The sequence below is a fragment of the Onychostoma macrolepis genome, chromosome 19 (genome assembly GCF_012432095.1).
Source record: "Onychostoma macrolepis isolate SWU-2019 chromosome 19, ASM1243209v1, whole genome shotgun sequence".
In the NCBI taxonomy this organism is placed as follows: Eukaryota; Metazoa; Chordata; class Actinopteri; order Cypriniformes; family Cyprinidae; genus Onychostoma; species Onychostoma macrolepis.
Genome location: NC_081173.1, coordinates 14389721 through 14403346, shown reverse-complemented (window position 1 = coordinate 14403346; position 13626 = coordinate 14389721). Strand labels below are relative to the sequence as shown.

At 36.0% G+C, this 13626-nt stretch overlaps 1 long non-coding RNA gene across 1 annotated transcript in view; it reads right to left on the bottom strand.

Annotated features, from left to right (window-relative positions):
• LOC131526419 (uncharacterized) overlaps positions 1-11046 on the bottom strand; it is a 29051-nt gene extending 18005 nt beyond the window's left edge. The window contains exons 1-2 of the long non-coding RNA XR_009267449.1: positions 10974-11046; positions 2619-2840 (exon numbers count right to left, since the gene is read on the bottom strand). This is a non-coding gene — a long non-coding RNA (uncharacterized LOC131526419). The remainder of the gene's footprint in view (positions 1-2618; positions 2841-10973) is intronic.
• Between the last annotated feature and the right edge of the window lie 2580 nt (positions 11047-13626).

Sequence of the window (13626 nt, the reverse complement as noted above, 5' to 3'; positions counted from 1 at the left end):
AAGGAACACCCAATTAGCATGACAATGACATCATTAACAAGCACTCAGTCCGTCTGATTATTTAATTAGGGCCAGAGGAAATGAGGATGGGAGTTAAATAAAGAAACCTGTTAGTCTCTCCCTCGCAACTGTTTTGTCAAAATAGCGCGCTTTGTGCCGTACCAATCAAGGGTTCATCACATCACGGGTTAAGACGGTGGCATGCGTACCCCCAGCAGAGGCCAGATGACTGCTCATTATCCACACAGCTGTAAATTACGACCATTCTGGACAGAATATCAATTATGCACTTCTTAAAACAGTCGCTGGATTAAAGACTTCACAAAAGGGCACTTGCAGCAATCAGGCCAGCTGATTAGGTTTTCATATTGTGGATGAAAGAGTCGCTGCCAAAAAAGGGCTGAGCATTCAGTCATTCAGAGATGAGGCTCTTTTGTCAGTCTGGCCTCGACATATGCTGCCAAGTTTGGCCTCGTTTGTCTTCCTGCTTTTAAAAAAAATGCAAAGTATTGCTTTTTTGTTGGTCTAGAAATAACCGGAGGCTCTGTTTGGCATCTTATGGGTAAATCTGTATGCAGATCAAGTTGGTGATGGCTTGTTTGAATTTGATATGCATGGCAGATCTCATGAGCAGACCTCCAAAGATGATGGCAAGTCATAAAATGTAATGTTCGGTTTATAACATGGTTAATTAAAAAAAAAAAAAAAGTGATCTTGGATTAACATGCTGGCTAAGTTGGAACGCCTTGTTTTGCGTAAAATAGGACAGGAATGGCATTTAACTCTGCAGTAGATGCCGGGTCACATCATGTTTATTCAAAGTGTAAGCTTGCCATTGGTAAAATTTTATTTTCTTACAAAGGCTACATTTATTTGTGACCCTGGACCACAAAACCAGTCATAAGGGTCAATTTTTTTAAAACTATACAACTATTAGTTATAGATGCTGTATATATGCTGTTGCAGATGCAACATGTATTTCAGTGCAGCGATGATTTGAGAAGCCAATTTAAGTGAATTTTGAAAAACAAACAGCTAATCTTGTCCATATGGCACTGATGTCAACTAACTAAAGATGGGTTAATGTATTATTACCATATAATATACAGTGCCCTCCACTAATATTGGCACCCTTGATAAATATGAGCAAAGGCGGCTGTGAAAATAAATCTGCATTGTTTATGCTTTTTATCTTTCATTCAAAAAATTCACAAAATTCCAACCTATCATTGAAGTAAAACAATTGAAAGTGGGGGGGGAAATCTCATTGTGAAATAAATGCTATTTCTAGTTCATGTTGGCCACAATTATTGACACCCAATTATTGCAACGCCCTTTTCCCAGGGTAACAGCTCTGAGTTTTCTCCTATAATCTCTGATCTCTTATCAGAACACCTGATAAGAGATCAGAGACCATTTTCTTCATACAGAATCTCTCCAGATCCTTCAGAATCACAGCTCCATGTTAGTACTTCTTCTCTTCAGTTCACCCCACTCATCTTCTACAGGGTTCAGGTCAGAGGACAGGGACAGCCATGGTAAAAGATTCATTTTGTGCTCAGTGACCCATTTTTGTGTTTATTTTGATGTTTGTTTTGAATTGTTGTCCTGGTGGAAGATCCAAACACGGCCCATTATAAGATTTCTAACAAAGGCAGTCAGGTTTTGATATTTTATCTGTTGGTATTTGATAGAATCCATGCTTCCATGCATCTGAACAAGATGTTCAGGACCTCTGGCAGAAAAACAGGCCCACAACATTAAAGATCCAGCAGTATATTTAACCGTGGACATGGGGTACTTTTTTTAATCCCTGTTTGTACTAAACTCATCTGGTGGGTTTGCTGCCAAAAAGCTTAATAAAGTTAATAAACTTTCTATTTTGTCATGCTCAACAATCTTGTTCTGCACATCAGAACTATATTCTTAGGTTTTACTCCTTGTGATGGATGATTAAGGGAATTTGGCTTTGGAATTTTAAATATGAATGGAATATACTTCAGAGATATTTACTTATAATAATTTCTAGGGGTGCCAATAATTGTGGCCAACATTCATTGGAGAAAAACATTTATTTCATCATGAGATTTTCTCTCCGCTTTTAATTGTTTTACTTCAATGATAGGTTAGAATTTTGTGAATTTTTTGAGTGAAAGATCAAAAGGATAAACAATGCAGATTTATTTTCATAGCCGCCTTTGCTCATATTTATCAAGGGTGCCAATATTATTGGAGGGCACTGTAAATCTGTAGCTTGCTTCAGTGTATATAGGTAAAGGTTAATGCTTTGATTTTATGGCTTTAAATAAGCTTTATGTTATTGTGTTCCATAACAATTTACATAACCCGATCATCTCATCAGAAAAAATTACGAATTACATCTGAATGGACTTTTAAAGGTAAAACCAAAATAAAGTCAAAAACCTCTTTCACTCTGGAAGTTTCAAAGAAGCAAGCTATTCTATCAAAAAAAAAAAAAAAAAAAGATTCACTCTTCGAAGCAGAAAAGAGAGCTGGGGGTGTTAATTTCATGGGGTAAGTCTTAAATTGAGCTCCATAATTTTCTCCCTGAGTAGATTACAGAAAGGTCTCACTATCCTCAGGTAAGACAGACTAACCTTCCCCTCCCCCGTCACTGAGAGTGGACCCATCCAGCCCGAGGACGATACCAATCACATCAGCGGAACGCTTTGAAAAATTGGCTCAGTTACAGCAGAGCTTGTTGACTGCTTTCAGCTGGGAGCACATACTGGAGATGAGCCATCCGTTCCCCACGGGCCAGACACCAGTTTTGACAAGCTGGGCTTCTCAGATCCCCAAATAAAACTTTGAGATGATATCTGTAAAAAAAAAAAAAAAAAAAAGTGAGGAAAGAAACAGTAATGAATGTAAAGTTGGCAAGCACATATATTCATTCTGACAAAAGTTTTACAGAACAACAGAACATTTTACAGGGCATACTCGTTGAAGAGGAATGGAAGAGCCAAAGGAGAAAAAAATAAAGAGCACGTCTTTGAACGTCACGTGTTTGCTGAGAGTGACGAACTTTGCGCTGAAAGCCCTTCCAAGAAGGTGCTAACTGATAAGCCTGCTAAGCTAACACTTTGTTGTGTGTTGCCTATGCTTGGCATGCTAATAAATTAGCAAGCTAATCTAACGTATTCAGTGAATTTGAGTTACTTAAAAGATATCAAAAGGAAATGGTAACCTTTAAGAATATTTTCTATTCTAATTTCTAGATTCAAAGGTTATACATTTGTTATTGTTATTTTATTATGTTATTCACATTGAAGTACTGTTTAAGACTGTATTTTGTGGTGAGATGATCAAAATCACATATCACTATTCCCACATAACACATGTATTCCCAGGGATATCTGCATCAACAAAACAGCAAAAATGCAAATGGTAACATAACTTACTCCAGCGCTGTATCCCAATTTGCATATTATCCACCCTAAAAAGTAGTCAAAATTAAAATTAGTGCATCCCAAATTTTGTTGAAATGAGTATGGAAATTTCCCAATTGAAACTGATAGTGCAGAGCCATGCAGACCCTAATGGCTAATATTATCTACAACCCATTGTAATTTGGATTGAGTTCAGAACTGCAAACACGAAAAAGATGTGCAAGACTGATGCTTAAGTATAGAGGTTTAAATAATGAAACAACATTGTGAACTTTTATAGATGCGTTTGACCATTACCTTCTAAATGCATCATTACTCATAAACGAGGAGAGTTTTTTGCATGAAGGACCTATAACTGGCAGATCAACATGCTACTTCTTTTTCTCCAACACGGTAGGCAGAACTGTAGTGTACATTAAATTAACTGAAATGTGGAGTGTGAATATGAGGACGTTAACTGTGACAAGATGACTAACAGGCCAGTTTACAGTGACAGAATGCATGAGACTATGCAACAGCGCATGCTTTAATGACGCAATTATGATGTGGTAGTAGGGGTGTGCAATAATGACAAAAAATGATATCTCAATATTTTCTGGAATTTTGTAGATAATGATAATTAAACTAGTTTAGGTTTAGGACTGCCGTAGACAACTGACTCTCAAAACTTTTGATATTCTTCATATTCTGTGCAGTGGTTAGTTTGCAGGATTTTATGAGCATTTTTACCTATACACAGCCAATTTTTTTCTAACCTAATTAAACGCATGCACCATCTTTTGTGTTAAATTCTTACAGTGGTGTGAACAAACAAATTTTAATATTACACAAAGATAACCCGAGTAAATACAAAATGCAGTTTTGAAATAATGATTTCATTTATTAAGGGAAAAAATCTGTCCAAACCTGCTTGGCCCTACGTGAAAAAGTAATTGCCCCCTAACTGGTTTTGCCACCCTTTGCAGCAAAAACTGCAATCAAGCATTTGCGTTAACTGGCAATGAGTCTTTCACATCACTATGGAGGAATTTTGGCCCACTCTTCTTTGCAGAATTGTTTTAATTCAGCCACATTGGAAGGTTTTCAAGCATGAAAGGACTGTTTAAGGTCATGCCACAGCATCTCAATCGGATTTAAGTTCGGACTTTGATTTGGCCACTCCAAAACCTTCATTTTATTTTTCCTGAGCCATTCAGAGGTGGACTTGCTGGTGTGTTTGGGATCATTGTCCTGCTGCATAACCCAAATGCACTTGAGCTTGAGGTCACAAACTGACAGCCGGACATTCTCCTTCAGGATTTTCTGATAGAGTGCAGATTTCATGGTTCCATCAATTATGGCAAGTCATCCAGGTCCTGAAGCTGCAAAGCAGCCTCAGACCATCACACTACCACCACCATGTTTGACTGTTGGTATGATGTTCTTTTTATGAAATGCTGTTTTGCAACTTTTGTCGCTTCAGTCCACAGAATATTTGCCCAAAAGTCTTGGGGATAATCAAGATATTTTTTTGGCAAATGTGAGATGAGCCTTGGTGTTCTTTTTGGTCAGCAATGACTTTTGCCTTGGAACTCTCCCATGGATGACGTTTTTTCCCAGTCTCTTTCTTATTGTTGAATCATGAACACTGACCTTAATTGAGGCAAGTGAGGCCTGCAGTTCTTTAGATGTTGTTCTGGGTTCTTTTATTACCTCCTGGATGAGTCGTCATTGAGCTCTTGGAGTAATTTTGGTTGGCTGGCCACTCCTGGGAAGATTCACCTCTGTTACAAGTTTTCTCCATTTGTGGATAATGGCTCTGACTGTGGTTCGCCGGAGCTCAAAGCCTTAGAAATGGCTTTATAACCCTTTCCAGATTGATACATGTCAACTATTTTGTTTCTCATCTGTTCTTGAATTTCTTTAGATTGCGGCATGATGAGTTGCTCTTTAAGCACATTTCACTTTGTCAGACAGGTTCTATTTAAGTTATTTCTTGATTCAACAGGTCTGGCAGTAATCAGGCCTGGGTTTGGCAAGTGAAATTTAACTCAGCTTTCTAAAATAATGTGGTTAATCACAATTCTTTCATGTTTTAACAGGAGGGGGCAATTAATTTTTCACGTAGGGCCAGGTAGATTTGAACAACTTTTTTTTCCCTTAATAAATGAAATCATAATTTAAAAACTGCATTTTGTATTTACTTGCATTATCTTTGTGTAATATTAAAATTAGTTCGATGATCTGAATTTTTCAAGTGTGACAAATATGCAAAAAATAAAAAACAGGAAGGGGGCAATATAGCCGTTGCCGGCTAAAACTCTATAGGTCAAAAAAGAAGACATATCTAAACATGATCCAGAAGCGCAGGCGTTTTCTCTGGGCCAAGGCTCATTTAAAATGGACTGTGGCAAAGTGGAAAACTGTTCTGTGGTCAGACGAATCAAAATTTGAAGTTCTTTTTGGAAAACTGGGACGCCATGTCATCCGGACTAAAGAGGACAAGGACAACCCAAGTTGTTATCAGCGCTCAGTTCAGAAGCCTGCATCTCTGATGGTATGGGGTTGCATGAGTGTGTGTGGCATGGGCAGCTTACACATCTGGAAAGGCACCATCAATGCTGAAAGGTATATCCAAGTTCTAGAACAACATATGCTCCCATCCAGACGTCGTCTCTTTCAGGGAAGACCTTGCATTTTCCAACATGACAATGCCAGACCACATCAATTACAACATCATGGCTGCGTAGAAGAAGGATCCGGGTACTGAAATGGCCAGGCTGCAGTCCAGATCTTTCACCCATAGAAAACATGTGGCGCATCATAAAGAGGAAGATGCGACAAAGAAGACCTAAGACAGTTGAGCAACTAGAAGCCTGTATTAGACAAGAATGGGACAACATTCCTATTCCTAAACTTGAGCAACTTGTCTCCTCAGCCCTCAGACGTTTGCAGACTGTTATAAAAAGAAGAGGGGATGCTACACAGTGGTAAACATGGCCTTGTCCCAACTTTTTTGAGATGTGTTGATGCCATGAAATTTAAAATCAACTTATTTTTCCCTTAAAATGATACATTTTCTCAGTTTAAACATTTGATACAGCATGTCATGTATGTTGTATTCTGAATAAAATATTGAAATTTGAAACTTCCACATCATTGCATTCTGTTTTTATTCACAATTTGTACAGTGTCCCAACTTTTTTGGAATCGGGTTTGTATATTATAAAATATAAGAGTCATACAGGGGTATTTTTGCCCCTAAATCTTGTATTTGAAGGAATTCTAAATGTATTTTAGTAGACTAAATCATGCAGTGAAAGCGTGATCTCTAAATATGCTCGTGCTATCATGTAGTGTATGCGTGCATTCTCTGGGTCTGTTTTTGTTTGGTTTTTGCGATTTACTAGATAAAGTCAAATCGCATATCGTTTAAACAACAATTACAATATTATCGTGGTAGTATGTCCAAAAACTTCCCAATTCTTCAGCTACACACTCAAAATGATGTTCCCCAGGGCATAATATAAGTAGGCATAATGGGACAGAGCACAGGTATTAGACATCATGGGGTTTATTTATACCCTTCTGGTAGCAATCTAGGAACAAAAAGCATATTTCTACATTGGTGACCAGGGTTATTTATGTTGGAAAAATAATCATAAATAAATAATTATATATATATATATATATATATATATATATATATATATATATATGTATGTATGTATGTGTATATACAGTATATATACAATTTCAGACAGAAACAGTTAGTAATGACTACCAAAATGACAAGTAGGAGTTCACTGTGCACCTGAAGGCAACAGTACAGCCCACATGAGCATCGCTTACACAAACATACAAATCACACTGTGTCTACCTAGAGGAAAGCAGGAACAATTTTTGCAGTCTGCAAGTTCCTCAAGGGTTATAATTTCTAATTAAATTTTTTCATCTAAACCTCATTTGAAAAGGTAGAGCTGAGGTCCCTGCATTATAATTGAATCTGAAATTGCCAACAACACAGTTAGGCTTCCTTTCCCTAAAAAAAATGATGGCATCGTTTGTTTCACGTCCATTAGCACAAATGCACTTTTTTTTCTCTCTCCTTTATTTCATTTTATTTTATTTTATTAATTTCTCATGTTCGTTTTCAGCATCCTAATTAATTTGATTTTGTTTTCTCCCACTACAGAGGACCCTGGAAATTAATGATGTGGAACCACAATGTTGTTGAGACGCTGATGGGCCTCGTCTTCATGTTGTGAAATTTCTGTCATTAGACAAAGCGCCTGGTGACTTGAAAGTTTGTGCTGCTGGTGTCAGGGTCTGTGCCCGGGGGTTACGTTCTGTCTGCATAATTGATTAGACCACCAGAGGGTCGCCAAAGTGATAATGATAGCAACAAAAACCTTTTATTTGCATTTTTATGATTCATATTCTAACAGAAGTATCTTCTGAATATCGGCATGGAAACGTGCACTTAGAATAAATATGCATAATGTCAGTGACCCTGAAAAAGTGAAGATTTAAGCAAGAAGATCTTTGTCATTTAGAAGCCAGCATAACACAATGTGTGTTTAACGAGATTGATTAGATAAAGGGAAGGGGGTAGATAGGGAACGAAAGACAAAGAGATAAAAAAAAGAGGGAAGGACAGAAGAAAAGAGACACAGTGAGCTCTACAATACTCCATCGCACTCTGGAAATGAGTATATGAGTGTGCATCATATATTTGCACTTTAATAAGTTGTTACTCTGTGGGACCGTATAGAGCATTTGCAAGTTAATAATCGTCTCTACGGTCTTTTCACAGTCCAATCTCTTGGCCTTTATTCCAGAGACAAGAACAGGGGGATACATGGAGATTTCCTCACCTCATAATGCGCTTCACTTGTTTTATTTGACATGACATCCGTTCGAATCATGTCTGTCACAATTCAATTCCCCCACTTATATTTATGCATTTGGCTCCGTAACTTCACACCGGCGCAATATCTGTGTGCTTAATCAACATCTCAGATTTATTACATCATCTGCCAGGCAGTCTTCCCATTCATCTGATTCGTTTCTGTTACGGCTGTGGGTGAAGTTTGGATATAATAAGTTTGTACCTTTGCATATTCTTAAAGGGATAGTCCACAAAAAAGAAAAAAAAAAGAAAAAAATTAAGTTACTCACCCACATGTCACTCCAAACCTGTATGCATTTCTTTTTTCTGTGAAAAAAATAAAGAAGTTAATTTTAAAGAATGCTAGTAACCAAACTGCTTCACCCTTTATTAGCTGTCTAGACACTGGAAGTCAATGGGAACTGTAACAGTTTGGTTACCAGCAATTTTCAAAATATCCTCTATGTTCCACCAAATAAAGAAAGTCATACTGGTTTGGAACATGACAGAATTACATTTTTATGTGAAGCATGGGTGGACCAATGACATGATGATATTTTTGTACAGATCTATTAGTCTTGTTCAAAAGTACATAAAAATTGCAGTTAATACAGATTTGAATACACCTCTTCCAGGATGTACAAAAAAATAAAAAAATAAATGTCAGGGTGATATAACTGTCCTGATATCATAATTAGGGGGGAGAAATAAAACTTGAAATTATTTATTAAGTAGTTTGGCATAGTCTTATTACTACTTATAGAAAAAAAAAAATCTCAGCTGCACTGTTTACTAATATTTGAAATATTTTAAGAAAAAAAGAAAAAGAAAAAATAAATATGTCCACCAAATCAAAACAATTCTGCTTAGCTCAGGAGAGGTTGTAAAATACCATTAACAAATAATTAAATTAATTATTTATTTAAAAAAAAAAATACATTTATTTAAAAATAATAATAATAATAATGATTAAGATAAGTACGCCAAAATATAATGTGTACGAGAAATATGTTATTACCTGATGGTCACACCACATGACAAGTTTTTCAAAACCATGAAACCAACATTTACATGTACATTACATTTCTAACCACTGGCATATGTGCTGTAAACTAGATTTTCCTTTTTCTTATTTAACCATATTTGTCACTGACCCAGGCATAAATAACATGATGTATGAAAAAGACTGTAATCAAATGTATCTGAAATACTACATGTACCATCTAGATTATTTTTGCCCTTTGATAAACTCCTTCTATATGTACTCACGCATCCAAACATCAATCAATCCTGAATCATTCTGCTCTGACACACAGCACATCAAGAGATCAAATTATCTGGTGTTTGATAAAGACAAATGTACAGGTGTGTATGACTGCCTTTCTCCCTCTCTCTTAAACACACACAAACAAACTCACTCCAGCAGGAAAACGGACCACTTGGGTCCCAGTTCCCAGCTCTAATAGCCAGATTTGACGGATGGGCGTCATATAACTGGATGTATCAGCGTGCTGCCTGCATGGCCCAGCTGTGAGACACTAAACCAATTAGAGGGGGGTAATTAATCTGGGCCAGGGAGCACCCCTGCCACTGCAGAGTCATACACACAGAAAGGACCCACAGGAAAACTCAATGCAAGGCCTCCCGTGGGATCTCTCCACTTATTAAATCACATCTGAACACATATTGTAGGGTTAAGCTGACAGAAAGGGAAAGGGAGCGAAAGAAAAAGAATGAAACATTTTAACAGGTGCAACAGTAGCTCTGTTTTCATCAAATGAGTATGACAATCTGTAATACATGATCTTTTTCATCACACAAACTTAAAGAGACTTTTTATAATATATAATAATAATATATATATATATATATATATATATATTGCAAGTAATATATGTGTGTGAAATATACAAATTATATATAATATAATATAATAACATAATAATATAACATGATCATTTGCAAATTATGAAGGCTTTTACGTTTTAAGTTCTTGGAACACATTCTTCGAGTGCCATGAGCCAATTAGCATTGCTATGATGGCATATAGTCACATTTACGGCTCAGGCGATTGGATCAAAACAACCTGCATGCTTTTGAGAAGCTGTAATGCACCAGCTTCCTTGATATTTGATAACGTTCTAGGTACTCTGAGTATTTTATTCTGTCAGAGAACTTTATTTCCCAGTAGTTAAAAAAACTAGTCAAAAAATATTTTCCTCAAGATATAAAAAATAAATAAATGAAAAGTTCGAGAGTCAACTTTTCTCCCTGAAGTGCGTGACAAGCTGGCATTTAGTATTAATAGGCCAACTTACGTACATCGTGCATCACGCAAAGATAAATGGCAAAGGATGAACGCTGCTAAAGGAGCAGGCAGTGTAATGCCATTAGTGTTGGAGAGACATGGGCAAGGATCAGACGCATGGCGTGAGTTGTGGCACTGCTCGTCTTCTCCACCGGGTGCATTTGTCACATGTACCACTCCGCAGCACAGTGGATTAGATGTTTGCCTTGGATCATTAAGTTTAGCTCAAATCCTGACAGGACAGACAAGCGTTTCATCCTTGTCAAACCACACTGATGCTGTAGAGAGTGAGAAAGGCAGGGGGTGGGGAAGGTGGGGGGTTCAGGCGGAGAGGCAGGAAAAAGACAGAGACAGGACTAGAAGAGACCAACAAGGTCTACAATACCTGATGAAAGCCACCAATTAGCATGTACATTTCATCTCAATGGCAGTTGCTTGGCTGGCGCAGGATCCCCCAGTTGAAATCCACCATCTTTGCTCATGGGCGTTCAGTTCTGCTGCCAGGTTGTTTTGAGACAACCACCTACGCCATGAATGCCAAGCGATTCATTTCTGTGGAGCAGAAGGAAAATAATATTATGACAACACTGATTGGCTAATCGCACCACAAGTATAAACACAGCCATAATGTGTCAATTTAAGGGTGCTACCTAGCTAAATCAATCAATCTATCAATACATGTGTGCAAATCAGTGTTGCTATTGTTTACTTAAACTATTACAAATCATTTTCATTAACTGAAATTTAGCTGTAATGAAATAAAATGTAAATATTAGACAAAAACAAAAACTTAACACACACACACACACACACACACAAAAAAACCTTAGTAACAAACTGAAACTACACTGTAAAAAGTGATAAGTTGACTTAACTTAAAAAAACTGAGGAAACCTGTTGCCTTAAAATTATTAAGTAAATAATAATAATAATAATAAAAAATGTTTTTAATTATCATTTACTTAAAAACTTTTTTACAGTGTACTACTAAAACTAAAATAAACCTATCCACCTTTTTCCTGTCGTAAAAATGGGCCATTTGTAAATTCTTTGGGTCTAGCTTCTGGTCTCATTCGCGTCCAGCTATTTTTAGCTGTACAAAACAGTTTGTTTTGCTGCTAATTTGTGTGTCTTACAATATTATTTTAATGTATTATCTTAATTATGAACACACTGGTTTGTAGTGCAAACAGTTTTACAGTTTACTGCACGTTGTTATTCTTCTCGTTATTTATCTATAACGGCTAATGAACCAGAAGTCTCATCCATAGGCTTACTTCCACGTTGAAGAAAAAGGTGGATATAAAAATATTAAAAAAACAGAAAGACAAAAGCACATGCAAAATACCTATAACTTAAACAAACAAACAAAAAAAAGAGATATTCTTTATTTACATTAAAAGATTATGAAAATAATATTATACAAGTACATAAATAATACTTAAATAACAGGGTTGTATCTGTAAAATCTTCTATAAAAAATGCTAAATTAATTTACAGTACATGTAGCTGAATTTATCAGAATACACAGCTAGCTACATTGGAATGGATGTAAATAGATAAAGACGGGGTTTTTTTGCAGTCAGATGGTGTAATTACGACATACACCTACAGGGGCTAACCAGCCAACGCTGACTGGAAACTCTAAACAGAATATAACAGGGATATACATTCAGAGAAGTTTTGTTTCTCTAACTCTGCAGAGAAGAGGATCATGGGACGTGAGAGCTGGGGCATCAGTGGCAATTAATGCAAGTGGAATCTCAGACAAGGAGACTAATGAGTTTTAATATACATGCAGGTGAGGAAAAGGGGAGGCACTGAAGCCCTTAATGAACCCATGACAGCCTAATTAGCCACAATTTACAATTCCCGGATTCCAATCAGAGGCACTGAAATGCTGCCACAGATCTTTGTATGAATGAGTCTTTTTAAATGCTCCAATCTGTTGCATGGTATTTGATTGATAATTGCTGTTTTTTCCACCTTCTTTTCCATTACTCTGGCTCTGCTTCAGAGGCAAGTGCCCAGATCAGACTGTGAAATAATGGAAGATGTCTAGCTATTTATAAATCAACTCTGAATTTGTACTTTTACATTTGGTATGAGTAATGCAGCGCAGCTATCATTGTTTTGAGAGTAGGTAAGCTGACAGGTGATCATTAAATTGACGACGACATGTAGATATGGTTAAACTCTACCCTGAGCACAGTGTAATGCTTGAAAGTTGAGTTTCACACATTTAAAGACCCCATGAGATGGCTTAATGAGCTCACTTGTTCCAGTGTTGATGTATTTCCAAATTAAACAGGATGCTGGGGTGGAATGCAATATAGACTGCATCTTCATTTTTTTAATAGCCAATAGGTTTTAGTTTATATCACAGCTGTGAGATGTGCAAATACATATTGCTAAAGTTTGCATACATTTGTGAGTACTAGATGATTCACTAATATTTTTGTTCATTTTAAACGGAAGAGAAAAATTTTATATTTTAAATTGCTATCTGCATAAAGTTTTTGTCAATTTTTTATGTTTTCAACTATGCATTTGTTTTAAATCATAAATCCAGAACAATTACAACACAAAATAAAACATTTTATAGGGCCCTATTATTGTAAAAATGTATAAAATAAAAAAAAGTGTTACAGTTTTATGAATTCAATTGATTAGACATGAATTTTTTATTGATCAAATTTCTTATATACATTAAAATGGAAAAATAGAAAACAAAGAATTTAAAAAATAAATAAATAAAAACATTTCACAGGGCCCAAAAAATTTAAAAATGAATTTAAAAATAAAATTTTTGGTGCATTGTATGTTACATTATTTCAATTAATTAGACATGCTTTTTGATTACAAAAATTTCATTTTAACCATTAAAACAGTCAAGAAAAATTAAATAGGAAATATATATATATATATATATATATATATATATATATATTTCATAGGACCCTAGATTACAGACATGGACTACAAAACTCATATTTTGATACTATGCAGCTGTATATGTATGAAATATGGGAGAATGT